General features: G+C 40.5%; 1 protein-coding gene across 1 annotated transcript in view; it reads left to right on the forward strand.

The window, feature by feature from the left end:
• LOC117175274 (cytochrome P450 4C1-like) overlaps window positions 1–8235 on the forward strand; it is a 70170-nt gene that overhangs the window by 1071 nt on the left and 60864 nt on the right. The window lies entirely within an intron of this gene.

Consider the following 8235-nt stretch of genomic DNA (forward strand, 5'->3'; position numbering starts at 1 on the left):
GAGCTCTTCTTAATATTTTGACACCAAAATCATGTCGATACACCTTACCGACTGCGAGTAAAGCCACCCACGCTTTAACTTGACAGACTGTATATGAAAAAATACTTATACGTAGGGTATAGAGAAATAACAAAAAAAAGGTATGGCAAGTCCAAAGTGGGTTTATGCTTGGAAGATCATGCGTAAGGATAAAATATGAATTTTAAAATTCATATTTAGCTTGAGAGAGATCACAGAAAAAAGTTTAAGAGTAGGAAAAAAAGGTTTTCTGTGCATTTTTTGACCTAGAAAAACCATTTAACAAAGTGGATAAAAGTAAACTTTGGGAAGTCCTGAAATTACTGATATGGAGGTACAAGTATAATAAAAACAATATATGGAGAGGGCACTTTCGAAAAAAGTGAATTAAAAAGAAAATGCTTTTCCAACATTTTTTTTCTTTATTGTAAATTAGGTTTCTTACCATTTAAATAAGAACTTATCAAATTATTTACGCTACAAAATTTGAAAGGCTTGTGGAGCCTTGCGACGTCGCATCCATTTTTCCTATTTCCTGTAACTAGAATGATTTCTAAATGAACTAAAAGAATGCGAATGAATTCTCTCAAATGAGGAACAGTATAATAGGAAATATATTCTATATAAAAAAAATTATGTTTTATTTATTCAGTAAAAAAGATTTTAACTAGAAGGCAAATCAGTCAAAAACTCATATTTATTCGTCAAAATGAGTGGTGTTTCGTTGACATTGGTTCGCCACTCTCATCAGACTAAGTAATGTGCATCTAACTATTGGAAAGTTAATTACAAATTTAATTTCTGTAATAAAGGAAAGTAAATTTTGTCGAGACCATAAATATATTTTTTTATTAATATTGTTTGAATTCCTGTTGATATGGATCATCTCTAAAATCAGTTCTTTTTTATGGTTAGATTCTCGATTCATAATTTTTAAGTTATCCCATGTCCATGTCGTTTCGGTGTCTTTGCAATATCGTAAGGGCATCATCAAATCATACGACTTATTTACGATATCGTAAAGACACCTTAACGGCATAGACATAGGATGTCGTGAAGTTGTCGTAACGATGTCGTAACAATGTCGTAAAGACGACGCCAAATTTTGTCCCCACTGGAATGTTCATTAATACTATTCTTTAAAGATATTTTTCTTTTACCCTTATAGGACGTTGGACATGGTTTACAGGAAAATTTGAAAACTAGATTAGTTTCATCCCATTTTTGTGACGTTTCTTTTCATAATTTTACTATAGAACTTAAACTTTTTTTTAATTGTTGGGATCGTAGCAATATTGTAACTATTTAATATCTTAGACAATTTTGTAAAATTATTAAAAGAAGTAAGGCAAACAAAATGTTGGTATACATGTAAAAGAATCTGATTGTTGTTCATTACCTCGATCATCATTTCTAATTAACGGCATGCCTAAAAAATTAAAACTCTTATTCGATTCTAATTAAAAGGTAAATTGCACATTTTTATTATAAAAAGGAAAGGTCTTGATAACTACATCAACATGTTTTTTTTATATGATCGTATCATGGGCATATTTGTAATATAGAAGAAGAATACATTCATAATTTTTTTTAACTTTCTTGGACATGTTTCTTGCAGATCATCCATTACCATGTCCACAAACAGAGTTGAGATTTGCAATCCCATTGGCGTAGCCTAAATTTGTTTCTAAATATTTTCATTAAAAATGGGAAAAAGGAATTTCGTACAATTTATAATATCATTAAAGGGGTTTGCCGCAATGTTTTGATTCACCGTAAATTATTTTAGCCAAAGAATATGTTGAACTATTAACATGAAAAATAATAGGGCGAAAATGAATATCTTGTTTATAAATTTTTGGCCAACCGTAACATTTAGTCAAAACTGTATCAGTTGAAGCCTAATGATTATTATAGTATTTGTATTTTTTTCTAATTGTAATTAAGGTTTTTTTTTAATACATTTTTTGTGTGTTTACCATTAGTTTTCTCAAAGGGTTTTTATTTACTGGAATGTAATTCAATGTGTCAGACAGCAAATTGGACATTTTTATGTTGCAAGTGGATTTTTTTAAACAAGCAGTAAGTTTACGTTTGCCAGCAATAGTTAAAAAGATATATATTAGTAAAGATATTATTTTTCAAAAACATTGTGGTGTTATTTTGTTTTTTATAATTCCTCTATCTACTTTGGATATATGAAAATCTCTCTTCAAAGTCTTGTTAATATTAATAGTTACTTTCTCTCTAATTTCGTTTTTAAGGTCACTCTGCAGTTCTGGCGAATAAAGAGCTGATTCTATATTTCTGATGATAATAATAATAATTATAATGACTTTCTGTTTTGAATATTTTAAAGCAACGTTATAATCAACTCCTAAGGAGACAATATTAATAATGTCTGTTGGTATTTGAATAGCCGTTATATTTTTTAAGCAATTATCTTTATTTGTCTACAATTGAAGGGCCGATGCAATAAGCACCTTAGCACTCGAACACGCGGAGAAGTATTGTCCGAGGAACAAATTTGGATGATTGTTCAAATTTTATTTTTGACAGTCGATACTTGTAGAGAATTTTATTTTGCGTCTTTTTTGTATGGCAATCAAATTTCTACGTTGTTTAGTTTTTATGTTATTTAAGGAAAACTAAATTTTTCACCGAAATAAAATTCAATACCTTTGTGTGTTCAACTCACCAGATCTTCGTCGGAAAGTGATATTTTTTCTTGAAAATTTTATGTAACATTCTTGAACATTCTATACGACTGTTAGAGTGATCACGAACTTTAACAAAACATTTTAGGGCCGTGTAGTGAATTTAAAAAAATATTTTCTCCCGAATCTTGGATGCATACATACAAACGAAAATGTTGTGTGAGGAAGTTTCGAATTTTGAAAACTTTCAGTAAGAAAAATGTTCCTTAGGGATCAAAGAAATTTTTCCAAAAAGTTTTAGAACTTTAGTCATTAGGGGAAAAAAGTGAGGACGATGTAAAAATTATGTTGATATATATTGCTTGTTTTATTTTATCATTAAAAGTTTAAGTTAATCATCTAAACATAAACTAACCTTATTTCTACAAGCTTTTGAACATTTTGTTCTCATGTTTCTTCATTTTTTTTGCTTTTTCCGCCCTCTTGTTGATTGAGTAGTTAGCATATTTTACATATTTATATCTTCACAACAATAGATACGATGCTTCCTCTAAAGCCACTTGCAGAATACTGACTTTTGAAAAGTTTTGAGCAGAAAATTTGGTTGATAAACAACATTTTCCAAATTCTTTATTCGTGCGAGAGAAACCATCCATTTGTTTACAGTCGTGTGCCGCCGCCCCATGTTTTCTCGATTCGAATCGAACGCAGCAAGCCGTACATAATTTTCACATCATCCTCACCTTTTCCCCTAATGACTAAAGATCTAAAACTTTTTGGAAAAACTTCTTTGATCCCTAAGGAACATTTTCCTCACTGGAAGTTTTCAAAATTCGAAACTTCTTCACACAAAATTTTCGTTTGTATTTATGCACCCACGATACTGAAGAAAATATTTTAGAAAATTCACGACACAGCTCTAAAATGTTCTTTAAAGTTCGTGATCACTCTAACAGTCGCAGAGTATGTTTAAGAATGTTAAATAAAATTTTCAAAAACAAATATAACTTCCCGACGAAGATCTGGCGATTTGAACGCAAAAAGGTATTGAATTTTATTTCGGTGAAAAATTTAGTTTTCCTTAAATAACATAAAAACTAAACGACGTAAGCTAAGGTGGTTATTGCATTCGGCTTTTCAATTGGTTATGTTGATTAAAAAATAAGGATTCAAAATGAATTTTTGTCCATAGAGAGAGGACTTCAGCCACGCTGTTGGCCGATATTTCAGACTCACTGATGCAGAAACTGCCTGTGAGTGTTACACGTTTCCCCGCAATCGCGGGGCAGTGACAGAGGATATGAGTGGAAGTCTCATTGTACTTTGCGCACAGACGACAGAGGGGACTTTCCTCAAGCCCTATCTTATGTCTGTGGTACCGAATGTTTCCATGTCCTATAAACATTTCTGTTAGGATTTTGACTTCCTTCCTCCCGAGCTTAAGAATTTCTGTCGCTCGATGATGGTTTAGCTTTGAGCCCAAGAGTGTTTCAGCCTCTCTGCAGCCAGAGACCGCATCCCACTGATTCTGATGTTCCTCGGTCAGTCAACTGTTAATATCTTCAGTGAGCGACCTACTGGAAATGCCTACAACTGGCTCAGGTCCAGTAAAATTTTACTTTGTTGCTTTGTAGCCTCAAAGCACTCCCATATTAGCAGCGACGTAGTCGTTGTTCCGTTCAGAGCCATGATAGTAGCCCTGCTATCTGAGCAGATACGAATGTTTCTTTTCCCGCCGTACTCCATTGCCTTATGGGCGCACGGGAGCAAGGCCATAATCTCAGATTGCAAAACTGTTACGTAGGATTCCATCGCTATTGTGAAGCCCATTCCGTTCCTTCTACGGTATACACCTGCTTCGGCGTTCTCGTCGTTACTGGAGCCATCTGTAAACCAGTTGTCTCCATCACTGAGCAGGTGTGCCTCACCGTTAGCCCATTCCTCTTTGGAATGGAGTGGACTTTGAAGTGGATAGGCTAACCCGGTATTTCTTGTCGAAGAAGTAGTGGATATTTTGTCCTTGAGCATGCTCAGTGTCGACCTCTTCGTGATGTCGATTGGTATCCGCATAACTGTTGAAATACTGCTATCGTTTCCCATATTTAGTCTCCATGCCGCCTTCGCAGCCGCGGCTTTTATGATGAGATGGAGGGGCACCAAACCTATTAGTGCCCTCAGGGCACATAGGTTAGTCTGGGTCGCAGGATCGCTGTGTAGATCTATATAAGTATCGCTACTAGCTTCTTGCACTTGTTTTCCACGCGCTCGTTCCATGACAGCTTCTTATCCAGGATGCCTCCTAGATATTTGGCTTGCCCTTTGATTTCGAGTTTTTGTCCACCCAATTTCAATGTACCCGTGGTTTCCCACTTGTACCTTCTGGTAAACACAACTACATCCGTCTTACTCGGATTGGCTGATAGTCCAGTCCCCTTACACCACGAATCAACTATCCTTAGTGTGCTTGCTGCATTACTCCGAAGAGAGCATCAAGATGCTGACCGCGCACGATAACCAGTATATCGTCCACGTAGCCTATGACGTGGAAGCCCTGACTTGTGAGTATATGAAGCAATTCATCTACTATCAGTCACCACAGGAAGGTTGATAGAACACCCCCCTGCGGACATCCCGAGTCAACGGTTCCACATAAAGTGGTTTCACCCTTGGTCGTGGTTAGATTCCTATTGGCCAACATGTGTCAAGTCCACTCCAGGACTGCAATAGGCACTTCGTGTGCGATCATGGCTGTCCTGATCACCTCTCCAGAGGCCGTCTAAGCCGAATGACCAGCCCTATAGGCGCGTTGTTGCTTGTGAAGAGGACTACTTGACAGGACCTTATCGCGGATATATCTGTCCACGAGTCTTTCCACTGTTTTTAGTAGGGAAGATATGAGGCTAATGGGTCGGAAATCCTTCGGTGAAGTATAAGCGATCCTGCCTGCCTTCGGAATAAAGACTAATCTCACACCCCTCCATGCCGCCGGAACATAACCCAACGTCAGACTAGCCCTAGAAAGTCTCACCAAAGGCCCAGTGATAATCTCACCAGCTCTCTGTAAGAGGACTGGATATATAATATCCGGGCCGGGAGATTTGTAAGGACTGAAGGACTTCAGGGCCCACCTGACCCTGGCTGGGGTTACAATCTCGTTGGCTAGCCGTCGTTTCGGGCCCAGTTGGGCCACAATCGACTTTGATTGCCTCAGAGGTGCAGTCCTCCCATCTCGTGACTTTATGAAGCCCGGAAAATGTGCCTTGATCAGGTGAGCCCTGGTATCCCTGTTCGACTCTGAGTATCCCCCCTTCGGGCAATTTTAGAGTCCCGAGAATAGCATCCGGATTTCGAGAAAGCAGTCGGTCCAGTCTGGCTGCCTCTGCTCCTTTATCGATATCAGTGCAAAAGTTGGTCCAGCTTTCATACTTTGCCTTGCTTATTGCACTCCTGTACTCATCCCACATCGATGTGAATAAAGTCCACAATTCCTTCGTTTTGCCAGAACTGACACGTCTGAACCTCTCTCTGTTTTACCTGCGAAGCTCTTCGAGTTTCGCGGTCCACCAGTGTGTCTCTCCAGCCTTTCGGACTTTCGAAGGCCGACAATTACTTTGATAAGTGGATTTGATAGCTTCCGTGAAAAACTCGGGGGCCATCTCCAGGGTATCCACGTCTCTAATTGACCTTGGCATCCCTGATAGTGCCCTTCTTCGTTCTGTGGAAAACTGACTTCAATCCGTTCTTCTTGGATTTCTGACCCATTTAGGGCCGGTGAATACAGCGGATTCCAACACGAACTCTATCAGTGAGTGATCTGAAAGAGTGGGTTCATCTGAGTCTCGCCACTTCTTGATGTATGGTTAGCATCGCACCCCAACAGAAGAGGAAGGCCCCTTAACTTGCAGTATTCCACCAATGTACGTACCTCCACTGGTGGATTGGTATCGCTGTCATATGTAAAGTTAGCCGATTCCATGACAATCCTTCCTATTCCATTAATATCCGTGACTATCACCATCAGGTCTCTGGAACATAGCTTAAGCAGCGGGACAACGGTGACTCCCTTCGCCAGTATGCATGCCCTTCGATTGGCCACCTTAGGGTCCCTGTAACAAAAAACAGCCCTCCCTAAGCCCCTGATGGTATCTCGAACTATCCAGAGTTCCTGGATTAGTGAGATACCTGTGTGCCTCACAGCCATGCGCTTCTGCAAAACTGCAGAGGCGCCTTTGCTATGATGCAAGTTAATCTGGGTAATGGTTAGACCAAGACCAGTCATTTAGGTCTGATCCCGATCTTCTTGTTCTCCGACAGTCCTCTCCCGCCCCTGACTGGACACTTTAAAGTTGACCTGTCCATAAAGGTAGGAGGGCCTGTGATTGAGGGCCGCAAGGGCCCTCACCTGTGACTCAGGAATTTGCACAACTAGGAGATGTTTAAATTCTCCAGCTGCGTCCTCTTCCTGAGGCCTATCGTGCCTGACGCACCGCCAGGACGCAGTCTTAAGTGAGGGTTTGAATTTTTCCAGCCGACCGAGAACCACCTGCGGGTCCGTCAGTTAACCTGGGAACCACGCAGTAGCCTTAACCATCTTCTGAAGCAACTCAACCCCACGCACCATAAGAGATGCGCCTTCCCAAGGTCTTGTCTCAGCTAAAGACTTGTGTAGCTAAGCTTTGGCCGCTGGGTCCGCTGCCACAAATACAAAGACACCTTTCCTGCAGAAATGGGTCTTGAATTTAGGCCATTGATCTGGAGACACTCTCGATTGCCCTCCAGGTAGCCTCCCTGAGAAGCTGCTGCTCTATAGATGCTCTCCAGTGAGCACCGAGTCCGGGTACTAGCCCGTGGCGCTTGCTTCCTCAGTCACCTTTTTAGGGAACCGCTGATGCGTTTCTTCTTATCGGGGAACTGATTGGCCACTCCCGTTTCCATAGCCTCACTCAGAGAGACCGTCACACCCTCAGCTCCCGAAAGAGATGGGGGAACAGCCGCCGCCTGAGTAAGGCATGTTCCATTTTGTTCTCACGAGTGGCTGGGGAAATAAAAGTTCCGCCCCTGCAGAGCCCCGCATGCAAGGGTAAGACTAACTACTCGGGGAGATCGTCTGGTGTCCCCGAGAGTCCGTTAGGACACCTTCGTAGCCCCTAGGTTCTTAAGAAACATGGTCACGAACAACTGTTTCTTGGTTGCTGTGCGGGCCGCAGGTCATTCCCGTGCCGACTCCGGAAATTGGAGATCGGTCCGGGAGAGACCTCGACCCAGGGATCCAGAAAGCCCGTGTTAGCTAGGCTCTTTCCCCCTTCTATCATACTACAATCATGCATACCAGGAGAGCCCATTTATAGGGATCCTTTTAAAAACACCCAGAAGAGCCCGTTTATAGGGGTCCTTTCATCCATATCCATATTCATGCAGACCGAGGTCCGTTTTACCCCTATGTCCCACACGCTTAAGCCTCCCCACCAACTACAAGGTCTTACAGCCGCTAGGGGAGGAAATAAACCATACTGATTACAGAAATTAAAGTAATTAAGTTTCCAACAGATAGATGGACAGT

Source organism: Belonocnema kinseyi, chromosome 6 (genome assembly GCF_010883055.1).
Source record: "Belonocnema kinseyi isolate 2016_QV_RU_SX_M_011 chromosome 6, B_treatae_v1, whole genome shotgun sequence".
Taxonomy (NCBI): Eukaryota; Metazoa; Arthropoda; class Insecta; order Hymenoptera; family Cynipidae; genus Belonocnema; species Belonocnema kinseyi.